This window comes from Lonchura striata, chromosome 2, assembly GCF_050655825.1.
Source record: "Lonchura striata isolate lonStrDom1 chromosome 2, ASM5065582v1, whole genome shotgun sequence".
NCBI lineage: Eukaryota > Metazoa > Chordata > Aves > Passeriformes > Estrildidae > Lonchura > Lonchura striata.
Window position 1 is genome coordinate 92,997,716 of NC_140704.1, and position 12,961 is coordinate 93,010,676.

A 12,961-nucleotide genomic window follows, 5' to 3' on the forward strand; every position below is an offset into this window, starting at 1 on the left:
CTTTAACTACAACTTCCCCAGGTTTTTACTACATGAAATTTTTTGCATGCTTTTGTTTCTAGAATGTGGGCAGATGGGGCAAGATGTGGGCTTATGTTTGCCCTAGTTTAAAAGGAAACTGATTTTCACTGTTACTAGTGCTTTTCAAAAAAAGTTTGAGAACCTTTGTTGCTTGGAATAACCACAGAAATGTATCAGTTTAAATTGTTTTGGATTGGTACTTTTATTTCCCTAATAATAATTGCAGTGTTTTGGGGGTTGGGAATAGCCACAAAATAAAACCTGCAAATATTTCTAAAGCTAAGGGCAAAGACTTTTTAAAAAATCACATTAGCACCGACTCAGTCTAGTGATGATTTTGGCTCAGCATGTCTTCTGCTGCAAACCTTATTTCAAGAGATTATTAGTCAAAATTTGAAAACTGTGCAGACATCTCTTGCAGAAAACTGATAATCTGCCTAATGAGCCTCAGCACTCTGGGTAAAGCCAATGAACAGGGTGTATACTTGAATGCTTTTCATTAAGAATGTTTATTAGGGAGATGTCAAATGGATAGGCTATGGTAATAAACAGAAATGGGCTTGTAGCTCATGTTTGAGGCAGGCTTTCATGTCTACAGCCCTGAATAGCTGCTGCCTGTAAACACTCTACACTTCTCATACAACAGAAGGACTTACAGAAATGTGTTTGTTCAAATAAATACCTTTTTAATTTATGATGTATAATCAACAAGGTATGACATCATCTATATTAATTTTAATCTTATATTGTTCAGTTAATACTTGGTCAAATTCAATAGTTTTGTGTGAGCACTAAGCATCTAATTTACATACCTACCTATGGTTTGTATATATGCATAATGACTTTGTGACAAAAATGGTATTAAAGGAGAATCTGAGATATAAATATCTTTATTGTCAACTGAAAGTGCTATTGATGTGTATTCCTAGCCAGAAATTATTTTGTATTTGTAACTAGTTCTATTTTAATATGGTTTACCTGGTGAGTTTTTGCAAATTGAAACAGCTATTTCAATGTATTCTATTCATTTGCTGCCTTACATCTTTGGAACAGACTGTGAAGGTTTTCCTGAATTTTTACATGTGTATCGAAGACCAAATGTGGTGAAAGTCCAAGCTGTAGGTCATCTTGCACAGTTGTAACAAAACAAGGAAGATGTTGAGGATGGGATGTCCACAAAATCTCTGAAAGAATTTCTCCTTGATTATGTGTTGAAGCAGTAGAATGAGAACAGGTTGCTGTCTAATCACTGAGGATTTCTGGGATCTTCTCTCCTCCTACATCCAGTTTTCGTGATGACACAATGATGTTCCCAGACTCTTCTATTGACTTTGGCTACAAAATAGCATCTCATTGTGAAAGTCATGTGTAATTCTTCTCCAGCTTGTATCTGGATAAGAACGTTTTCTCCGAGTAAAACGTTATTGGACAAGAGGAATCAGCTTCAGTTGTGCCAGGAGAAGTTTTGATTGGATATTAGGAAAAAAGTTACTTACTGAAAGGGTTATCTGGCACTGGAACATGCTGCCCAGGGAAGGGGTTTTGTCACCACCCTTGAGGTATTTAAGACACACAGATATGGCACTGAGGGACATGGTCTTAGTCTTGGCAGTCCTGGGTTAATGGTTGGACACAATGATCTTAAGGGTCTTTTCCAACCTTACTGATTCTGTGTTTCTAGTGTCCAGGGAAATTGCGTTTTCATAGGTTTTGTTTTCTTTCTCCATCCATTTCTTCTAACTTTCACTACCCTCTTCAGACCTTCTCAGTTTTGAACCTGGATGGCTCCTTCTGTTTGGGTAAAAGGAGAAAGGATTGAGTTTGTAAAGATAGAGTGTCTCAGTGAGACCAGTGGAAAGTGAGTGTGGTATGTCCATGAGATTGGAAATGGAATGTTAAAATATTGCAGTACGTGTGGATAGAAAAAGCTTACCTTGGTGTGTGGATTTTTTTTCCACATCCCTGAGAGCAGATAATATTTTTATTGACATAGGAAAGTTTAGTGGTTAGTACAGGAACACTACTGTGTCTATCACCACTTTGCTTCAGTAGGAATAAACTTGTCAAAACTTGTGTATTTTCATTTCAATCACTCGGAACATTCAGCAGTGAAATAACTAAAAGATCATATTCTAGGCAGACTTTCCCCCTCACCCCCATTCAGAGCAGCTTTCTGGATCTTGTATTAATCATAAGGCCAGCTTCTTGTCCTTTTGTAGACCTCTGGTGCTCTGTTGAATGTATTAGAAAAATCACATTGGAGAGTGAAGATTTTGGAAGTTTGATGTATTTGGAGGAGAAACTGATCTTTCGTGTGCATGTATCCACTTTTTTCCAGTTTTGAGGTAAATCTCTACTTACTCATTCCAGTTTATATGAGAATGTATGTCTTATATTGATGTTATTTGAAAATTTGCAAGTTGGAATAATTGGGAGCAAGTCTTCTCTTGCTGTTTGAGGCACATCCTGGGCACCCAATGTACCCAATCTTTAAGTGTTATGATGGGACAGTTGCCATATTAATGCAATTTTTCCTGTCTGTGGTCAGTTTTCACAATCTGCCTCCCATGAGTGGAGGGGGAAATAAAATTACTTCTTTTAGACAGCCTGTTTTCTAAGTTTATACTCAACTTCAATGTCTCCTTTGAATTAATTTCTGCTATTGGGCACCCAGACGCCAAAACAAGCCCCAGTCCATTTGGCAGATGACCACAGGATTGGGTTGTGTCCTGTGAGGCACAAGACTCACCTTTTTTGCTTGGAACTGCCACATGTATGAAGTGACTACACCTTGGTTAAAATGCAATCATTTTGCATGCTGCCATGGAGCATTAAGTTTTGCAAATGTCTGGCCTACATTATTCTGTTCAGTTTTTTCCTTCTTTAGCTCAAGAAAGTTGCTTGTCATCATACCCTGTACCAGCTATCTCAATAATTCTCTTCTTTCATCTATATTGTTACCTGTAAGTTATTTATAGACTATGATCGTATTCTGCTTAATCCTCTTTTCTGGATTATAGAACTTCAGCTTCCTCAGTCTGTCTTCATAGTCGGTGTCTTATCCTCCAATTCGTATATCATTTAAGTTGGCCTTCTTTGTATATGCCTAGTTATTTTATATCTTTTTCTGCAATATGTGAAGATAAGAGCTGCATGCGATATATTCCATTTGTGGTCACATCATGACTTTGTACTCTAGAATTATTACCTCCTTGGATTTATATGAGATACATGCACATCAAAGACCAGCAGTTGCTTCTCCTGCAAACAGATCAAATTTGCAAAATAATCTTTAATCTCCAATCAAATATTGAGCTTTTTTTCACATGGCATCATGTGCTTCTAAACAACATTTGGTACCACTTATATTCCAGAATAAAGCAAGAACAGTTTTACTTACTGTGAGTAAACATTCACTTGTTTCCTGCATCAGCACATTTAAAATGTGAATTACTATTCTCTTGTAGAAAAAGACAAATTAAATGAGAAGGTGGAAAATATTTACATGAGCTTAATGCTTGTCGACTTAAGAAAAATTAATAAATAATTTCATCTTTACTGGAAATATGATTTGGTTTTGGTCAGTTGTCATGTGTATTTGTCTTTTTTTTTTATTTCAAGAGAGCAACAAAATAACAGTTCTAAAATAGAAAGAAATGAACTGCACATAAGACCAGTTGCTGCAGGACTCCCACAAAATCAGCCTCAGTTTCTGTGCTTAGGAGACCTCTAAACTTTTAGAAGCTTGATTGGTTTGGTTCTTCACACCACACTCATGTCCTCAGTACATCAAACCTCTGAACTATCTAATTTATCTGTCTTGAATTCAAAATGTTTTCAGTTTGTGTGACCCAACAATGACTTACATTCATAAATCAATTTACATAGAAATGTCATGTGGTTCTATTAATGATATCTATAGTAACTTTTATAATTAAGAAATTTTTATTTTAGCTTGCTGTAATTTACTCATAGTGTGCATTTTCCAACTCAGTAGTCTTTTTCAGCTAAATTTATCCCCTTTGTCTAATTCTTTCTCTACTGCTGCTGCTTCTCCCTTGAGTAACATTTAGAACCTTTTACTTCCTTCCAGAGCTGCTTATCTGTAGAAAAGTTCACACTACTAGCATCTTGTATGCTTGCTTGAGTGAATCCTTGAATTTCAGAACTAGTAGGAGATCAGTTTGTTGCTTGATTATCAAATTCATCTACCCGTTCAAGTGTACACTCTTAAAAGACTATGTGCCAATTATATCACCATTGGTTTCTTATTCTTCCCATCCAGATTTAGCATTATCCTAAATGGTCTTATTTCTTATTTTCTTCCATACTAGTCTGTGCCAGAGATTAATTTGTTTCATCATCTTCAGTTGAAAAAAATTTAAGCTTTGCTGTAATATTTAAGAAATATTTTGCTGCAAGGATGACTCTTGTTGTAGTGCAGGGGAAGGTTGAGTAAGGCAAGCTGTCTTTAAAATGTGTCTGCTTCCTCCTGTAGTGGAGGTCCTTGCCAGCTCTTGGCAAATCCATTTTGACTGCTAGGTTATACTGGTTATTTAAAATAGTAATTTAAAAAGTTTTAAATGCTTAAAGTGCTTTAAGATTAGTGCCAGAATGAATGTCATTAAGTAGTCTAATGAAGTCCAGTGTGTTCCCTTTTGAAGTTAGCAGTCACTGAGATCTGGGAGAGCTGTTAGTACTGAAAAGTTGAAATGCAGTCCAAAGGAAGCCCAAGGAAAGTAGAAGTACTGCAAAAATTGAACTAGAATTAGAAAGTAACAGAATTTAGGAAGAAAATTTAAGCCATTTGGAGGAAGTTTTCAAACCTCAGCACTGGAGTCTTATACCTTATTGCCACTGAATCTGCAGAGACATGGCTTTGATTTCCATATGCTCTGGTGAATGAGTGGCTCCTTCCTAAAGTCAGTCTTGGGCTATTAGATGTGGAGTTTGTCTTGCCAGATTGTGCTGGGGGCCGAGGGGCTCAGGATGGTTATTCCTGGCTTGCTTTCCTGATCTGTAGAACAGGTCTCTTGAATGCCCATGACATTGATGTTAACAGAAGGGTGGGGAGGGGCATTCCAAAGGATGAGTGCGTTCTTGAGTGCCTGAGCCTGGGATATTGAAGGGGTTAGTTATTGATTTAGTGTATTTACTTGATGTCATTTCAGATTAATAGCCTGCCCAGGAGGTTTGTGCTGTAGTACGTAAATAGCGAAAGAAAAATGTGTGGTGAAAGACAGACATGTAGAGATAACAGATTCTCCAGATCTAAAGAAGCTGTTTGGTTTCTACTTGTACAGCTGAAACTCTCTGTATTGTTTGGTTTCCGAAACAAATAATGCTGCCGTGTTACTGTGGTCAGCTGCAAAAGCCTGGGAGTGCCCTTCCAGCCCTGCAGATCTGTCCAGCAGCTGGAGATGAGGCCAGGGTACAGAAAGTGTGAGTGGGCTCTGCACCACAAGTATGCATCTCCATGGTATTTATAGGCTCTTACAACATTGTTAGAAGGCAAGGCATGGGCAGGGAGCATGTGACCATGCTAGTTATGGCTGAATTGCCAGAGAGAGGGAATAGGGGTGAATTCTGGGGCTTTTTGTTTTGTGGGTTTTGGTTTGGGTGGGTTTTGGTTTTTCTTTTTTTTGGAATTTTCTTGTCATTTTCCTCTCCTTTTTTTTTTTTTTTTCTTTAACAAAATCACTTGGCTTGATTAGTCTGCTGAGTGCAGGCAGTTGTGCTGTGTGGACTGGTTGTTGTCTTCTGTCTGTGCCTTCTGGGATGAGCAGAAGTAGCTGTTCCACAGCTTTACCTCACAGGCACTGGAAATGGAACTACATCTCCTCCCCCTGAGTCAGCAGTTGTTTTTTGGGGAGTACTACTTTGCAAACAAACCAGATTTTCGAGGTCTGAGCAGTAATTTGCAGTAGGTTCGTTTGCATTGTGCTCAGCTACTCTTGCAAGGTTAAATAGGAAAACAGGCTACTAGTCACAGAGTTTCCCTGGGGGCAGGGGGAGGGAGGTCTGTACCCATTAGAGGATCCAAAGATGAGGTGGGCATAGGACATGAGTGACCACTGCACGTAACGCTCCCCTTTCTGTTCCCTCAGCTGAGGCCATGCCTCCTCATTCACGGGCTGAGGAATGAATCCCAGGCTGAGCTGGGACTCAGCTGCATTTGGGACATGAAGTCCCTAAACATTGCTGGCACTGGGCTGGGAGTAAGGTAGCTGGGACCCACTGGCTGTGAATTAATTAATTTTGATAGAGAATCAGAGCTGGAAAGGAATGATTTTCTGAAGAGTTAGGGCATCAGAAGGTGATACCACAGCACCACTGTGGGTTTAAACTATTGTATCCTCACTGTTTTCTGTGCCTGGGTAAGCCTTGCACCTTATTGCTTCGTCCTTTGGCTCCCAATGAACATGATCACCAGGGTGTTTGTCAAAAAGTCTGTCTTTAAATTGGAATGGCACAGGGAATGCTTACAGAGGCAGGAACTGTTCTGTCCCTTGTGCTCTCTTTCCCTCTTTCCCCTCTCCTGCCCCCGCCGTTTCCCCCCATCCCTTTTTATTTTTATTTTTGCCTTGTCTGCCAAAGAAAATGGAACACACAAATTGGATTAACAATCATTTTGTGCACTTCAGACATCAAAAAAGTGATCAGCTGAGGAGAGTTAAGTTGCAAAGTGCTGTGGAACAGTCACAGTTTAAGACCAATGGGAAGTTCATAATGCTGGGAGGGCTAAGTGTCTAGGGTTAACTCTCCGTTACTCTCAGTACTCTCTCTGTACCTGCTGGTTGGGCAGTTACCAATGGTAAGGAGGCCCTTTCTGGTGTGATCCGAGTTATTTTACTCTATGTGTGGCACTATTTTTGCAAAGACAAGCCTTTATATTTCAAATTTACTTCATTGTTACTAACCAAGGGTAATAAATTTTAGTGCAAGTTTCAACAGCATGTTTGTTTTGGTTTTTTTTTTAGTAGTTTTATTAACATGACTTTCAATCTTCTCTAGCTAAGCAGCCCAATTGCCAAGTAACAGAGATGCTCAATAAGTTTTCATGGCCACATAAAGGAAAGTCATACATTTTATTTCATCCAAAAATAAGAAGGATTTTTTCTGAAGTAGTCAATTATTCTTTGAAGCTGCTCTGGACTAGATTCATAGAGTCAAGCTTTTATTTGAGTTCTTTGCAAATTTTTATAGTGATACAAATATGAACATTAGATATTTTAGGGTGTTATAACTTACTTGGGAAAAAAAGTGTACTAGTCTCTGTTCTGCATCTTTTGTTCTTAATAAAGATTTCTAGTGTTATTTCATGTACTTGATCTGGATGTCTCTTATGTCATTGTTGCTCCCAGCTGCAAATCAGAGGTGTTAACCACAATGTTAGTCAGACAGAGACTAAAAGAAAACAATTTTATTTGTCTTGATCAAGTGCAAGAGTAGATACATACAAGTTTTCTGGTTGATGTGCTCATGAATTCCTGTTCCCCATTTTTGATCCATTTTTGATCCTCAGAAAGAATCTTGAATGTGAGCCAGATTTCTCTGGGAAATTGTCCTCTTGATGATGATATTTGCCAAGAAAGGGATTTCCACAGTGTGTTAGCAAGGGATAGAACTGTTAACACTGTGTAGATGGGAGAATGGCTAACATGAAAACCACCATAGAAAAAAATGATATTATTCTTGCCTGCATCATATAAATACATAAGAATTTTTTCTGGTGATTCTATCAACCTATCAAGATTTTTTGCATGTTTTCTATCAAATTGCTCTATCTCTACATAAGAATTGATCTGAGTATTTTTTGAATTATTATTTCCTGTATAAAATATTGAGAGGAGTGGGTTTTGTTATTGTAAAGAGCCTGCATAATCATTTAGGTTGGGCCTTCACCAGTGCATGGTGGCTGTATTGTCCTTTCCTCTCTGTAGTACAGTGTATCACCAGCAGCCATGATGTGCCTATGACAAACACCAGAGTGGGAGCTGAAGCTCAAACCTTTAGTCAGCATTTGGAAAGGCATTAGGAAAGAGAAAGAACATAACCAGGAAGAACCCCGTTCAAATGATTGTTTCTTTTAAATGCTTCCACCAAGAACACTCTATAAAGAGCAGTAGGGATGCATGTCTTCAAAACCAAAATGTGTACAGAACATGGACTGAGCTAAATGTTCCAGGAACTTCAATGCTTAGCAGGCAGAAAGATGCTTCTGTTTCCAAGTGCCTGAGGGGGTATCTGTCATGTAGAAGAGTCTCCTCATAGACCACATAATCCTGGCAGGACACGCTTTTTTGAGTCGTATCTGTTGCTAAATAGGTGTATGAGATTCTCCCAAAGGAAATACAGTGAGGATATACATCTGTCAGAGCAGCAAGATGCCCTCCCCTGGCTCCAGTGAAATTGAGGGAAGGAAAGAATTCTACAGGCAACTAAAATAAATACAAAATAAATGTTCTGTAGGTTGGTTACATGTCTGGTAATTCTTGGGCAAATGGAGGGACACTCAGAACACTCTGACCTGCTGGATTTCTCCAGGGTAGCAGGTATGTACCTCCCTGGGCCCCAGGTTGTGTATTGGCATTTTACTTGGTGCTGTAAATTAAGTCCAGACATTCTGGCTCTGAACCAAGACCAGGTGCAGATCTCATGTGCTGCAGGTCAGTCTCAGGTAGAGAGACATTGGTGCTGTCCTGTGTAATGGAAGGCTTCTAAACTACACAACAAAGGTTTCCAATGAAGTTTGTACCTAAACCCATACATGGCAAACAGGCCTGAAAATGTAAGCATCTATGACTTCAGTTCAAAGAAATCTTGTCTACAGAACATGAGTAGGGTGTCTCTTCCTTCCCCTTCCTTTTAAAGAAGGCTGTGATAGAAGTATTCTAAGCAAAACAGCTAAGTTCTGATAAAAAGATGTCTTTTAAAAAATGTTTTTCAGACGATCCATATGTGAACCATATCTCAGAAACCCACAGCAGGTAAGGATGAAAAGCAAGCATTTTGCCTTGGGCTTAATGTTGCTATTCAAAGGTCTACATATCTGCTGGAAAAAATATTTAGGGATCTGTGAATCGAAAACAGTTGAAAATCACTGACCTGAAAATATATTTCCTTGTTTTCAGAAACCAGCAAGACTGAGTTAGCAGAACATTTCTCTATGGTGATGTTGATGTCTTTCCCTCCTACCCCCATCCTACTAATGGCTCACATGATTTGTAACTAGAATATAGCCTTTCATTTCTTATGGTCCTTCTCTAATGAGATCTTTCTGTGTTGAAACATCAGCACGGAGCTTTCCTAGACTGCTTGTACAATTTTCCAATGTACTGTAAATTTAAATGCAAATGAAAAGTTTTATTAGTTTAAAAAACATGGTTTTCCACTTAGTTTTAAATTATCAGTCTTGCCAAAGAGATCTCCCATTATGATTAAAATGTCTTATAGTTCTGGGATCAAGGTTTATTTCTACTTATGCTCAAAAAAACCCCAAAATTGACTACTCTAAATGGAACAGATGTGTCTACATTAGATGTCATAATTATCCATGACAGTGTAGCCTGACTTTGGAACCCATGTGCTGCAGGCACAGCATTTGAATATTCCAGACCTCTGACCTTAAGCAGATGTCATTATTTTAGTCACATGGACAAGCCAGAAGGAAGGGCAGAGCTCATTTGTATATATTTGTATATATACCGTAGTCTTTTATGTATACATGTGATATTTTTGCTTGAAGGTTTATAGAAAGAGATCAGCACTAAAAAGTGTTTAGGGTGGAATTTGGCTTTTTTCTGACAGAAGACAGTGTTTTTGATAATGTGGCATTGTTGTTGTTTATTTATTTATTTATTTATTTGGGATTCCCTGCTGCCATTTTTTTTTTTTTTTTTTTTTGTCATGGACCCCCTAGGAGGTTGCTGTTACCTGAATTATGCAGTCCAGGCAATGGAATTGCCTGGAGTGGACATCAGCCCAGACTTTGTTTACCTCAAAGCAGCTGTCATCTCAAATAGCTGTCATCTTCATGGAATATGCTCATGTCTGATCATAGCCTTTGGCAGCAGTCTTGAGCGGGAAAACATTATTTCAGTTCATGTGACTGGGGCTTGTAGGTATTGCAGACCACTCTGAATGCAGGCTGGGAAGCTGCAGCTCATGGAGTTTAATTGTACTGCATTTTATTGGAGCATTGCTGTGATTTGTGACCTTCCTCCTTTCATTTTACTGAAACCATATAATTTCATTTTGTGATGTTGCCTGAAGCCACTAGATTATTTAAATAACCTAAATAATGCCAGCCTGAAAGCAAAACTCTCCCCTTTTCCTAAAGATTCTTTCACTACCACCACCAGTAATCTGTCTTTGTTTTCTGGGGGGTGGGGGGGAAGCCGTGCTAACCTCAAATCATTTTGCAATTGCTAACACAGCAAGTGCGTTTAATAAAAATAAAAGGACAGCTGAGCAACAAATTAAAGAAAAGGCCCTGAAATGAAATTAATAGATGAGTTCCTTTGTGGAAATCACCTTTTTCTTACATTATATGTATAGGGTGACAGCAGCATTTTAGCTGAGTAATTAAACTCTGGGGTACATGCTTATGATGCCATGAGAGCAGAATGACTGAGGCTGAGAATTTCTCACAGTTAAATCACAGCCCTATTAGAGCAGAAGCAGCAGCCAGGTAACACTGTGGTGCCATATTACTGTTAAGAATAGTTAGAGGGATTCCTGACAGCTTACTCCCATGAATTTATTGAAACAAATGCTTTCAGCTCTTTAATGAAAGCACCTGCCTTTAAGCAATGGTCAGAAGATACTTATAGATGATGAGAGGTACTTCTTCAACTGCGTACTTTCCTATCCCTACAGAAGGTAATTTTAAAGAGCACTCATGGAATAGCATGGTTGCAGCAGAGTTAGTGTGTTGGAGTTGATTCCACCCATCACCCCGTAAAAGGTCTGGGACTGCTTGGTCCTCTCCAGCCTGGTCCTTCTGGGACTGCTTGGTCCTTTGCCATATGTTCCTCCAGGCTCAGTGCTCAGGCAGAAACCCAGGCAGGAATGGCTGAGCTGACACCAAGCTGCAGCTACCCTCGGCTTTCTTACGGTTTGTGCTTTTTGATGCTCTTCGAAAAGGCAGGGTAGACAAGCCTGGCTTAATTTGTGAACGGTTTGTTGCTTTGTTATTTATATTTTAGCGAGAAAAAAAAAATTAAAACCTTGGAAACTGTAGAAATTGACAGCTCAATTCCTCCTTATACCAAAACTATCCTATTTCTTTAATTATCCATTGTCCTGTTGTGCTTTGGAGCTGAAAACTACCAGGGAAAGTTAAGGACAACCATTTATACTGTATGGATCTGTGTCTGTCCTTAAAGGAGCCAAATGAACTGTTCCGGGTTAAGATCTGTTTTATTGTGGTTTTTGGCATGGTCCTGTAGGATTGCATTCTGTAAGGCTTAAAGCTGTTGAAGTTTAAAGAAAAATAGATTAATTATGGAGAAGACATATGAGCATTCACTTAGAGTTACTTGGCACCTGTTTCCAACCACAGGTGGAAGGCAGCATAATTTGGCACAAAGATACACAGAAATAACTCCCAGCATTGTTTCTGTGTGGCGCTAGACCACATCAAAATTACATAGGGCATGACAATATTTAGATCAAAGCATTAAAGCTGAAAGGTCATCCAAATCTTATTGCACCTTAAAAAAAAAAATCAACTAATCCTTGTAAAAGCTTTGGCACAGCATTGTTTTGGTGGGAGGGGGAGATAACTCTTGAAAAAAACTGAGGTTTGCATTGATTGAAAGTAAAATTGAGATTTGCAGGTTGGCAAAAGCCACTTTTAAGGGATGAAATTGCATTGTCTGTTCTTTTTTAATAGAGAGATTACTAGTAACCTGATAGGAAAATTTCATTAGATTCTTTGTACAATATGTGAATAAACAAGCGTGCTTTATGAGTTACCCTTGCAATATTCAGAATTGCTCGTCCTGCTGGGTTTAAATCACTTAGGTTCCAGAACTTTACAGAAGCCAAAGTAAAATGTCTTTGAAAATCAGTGATATTCTGAAAGCCCATTTTCTTCCCAGTGCATTCAGGTCAAGTTCTTAATACCAAAGCAACGGAAGTTTAGGGCATGGTTTGTGTTCTTTCATAAGTGCATTACACATCACAGTTGCATCTAAAACATAAGAGCTCCATGGGTAGAGGGAAGCTTTTGACTTTCCAAGGCCCTTACTGGTAAGAAACAATCCATCAGTATTCAACATTCTCATTAAAGAGAAGAAGCTTTTAACTGGGAATTTGCTTAGGCATGGTGATTTAAGAATTCTGCTAGATTTTCTGTAACTTCACTTTTTAAGAGTATCTTACTAGTTCGACCTAATAGAGTAGCATGTGATGTTTGATCTAGAGTAAAAATAAAGAAATTATAGGAGACAAGCCAGTAAGTTGAAATGAGATAAATCCTTTGAACAGTTTGCAGCTTTAATTTCTGTGTTAGCCTGTAGAGAGACACGCCTCTGTGTCTCTACTGTAAACCTTGCAATATTGAAGCAAAAATCTGTCTTCCGGGCCACATTGGAAGAGCCCTAAATTTTGCGTTAAATTTAAAGGCGGCCACAGTCTGCAGAGACGATGATACATTTCTATGAAACAAATGCTAAAGTGGGAAGGATCAAAGCAATATGACTTCAGTTCCAATTTCTTGTTGATGTCCAGACTATAACAGATTTTGGACTGACTCTGCAAGATAGGTATAAAATAATGCTGGTACAAATTGGTGATGTTTTGCTCTCTTTTTGCAATGTTATACTGCAAGAGAAAAAAGCCAAGCAAGTTCTGTTATCTGTGCTGCCAGTAGGGAGATTTTCACTGACTGAAGACAACTGCTGTAAAAGCTGGTGGTAAACCCATCACAGGA

At 38.6% G+C, this 12,961-nt stretch overlaps 1 protein-coding gene across 30 annotated transcripts in view; it reads left to right on the plus strand.

Moving 5' to 3' along the window:
* Nucleotides 1-12,961, plus strand: part of LOC110469722 (poly(rC)-binding protein 3) — a 497,474-nt gene that overhangs the window by 367,790 nt on the left and 116,723 nt on the right. The window contains exon 1 of one of the 30 annotated variants that reach the window (XM_085573676.1): nt 8,972-9,011. The exons of the other annotated variants lie outside the window; for them this stretch is intronic. The gene's annotated coding sequence lies outside the window, so the exon portion shown is untranslated. Of the gene's footprint in view, nt 1-8,971; nt 9,012-12,961 lie in introns of those variants that run through there. 30 annotated transcript variants of the gene reach the window in all.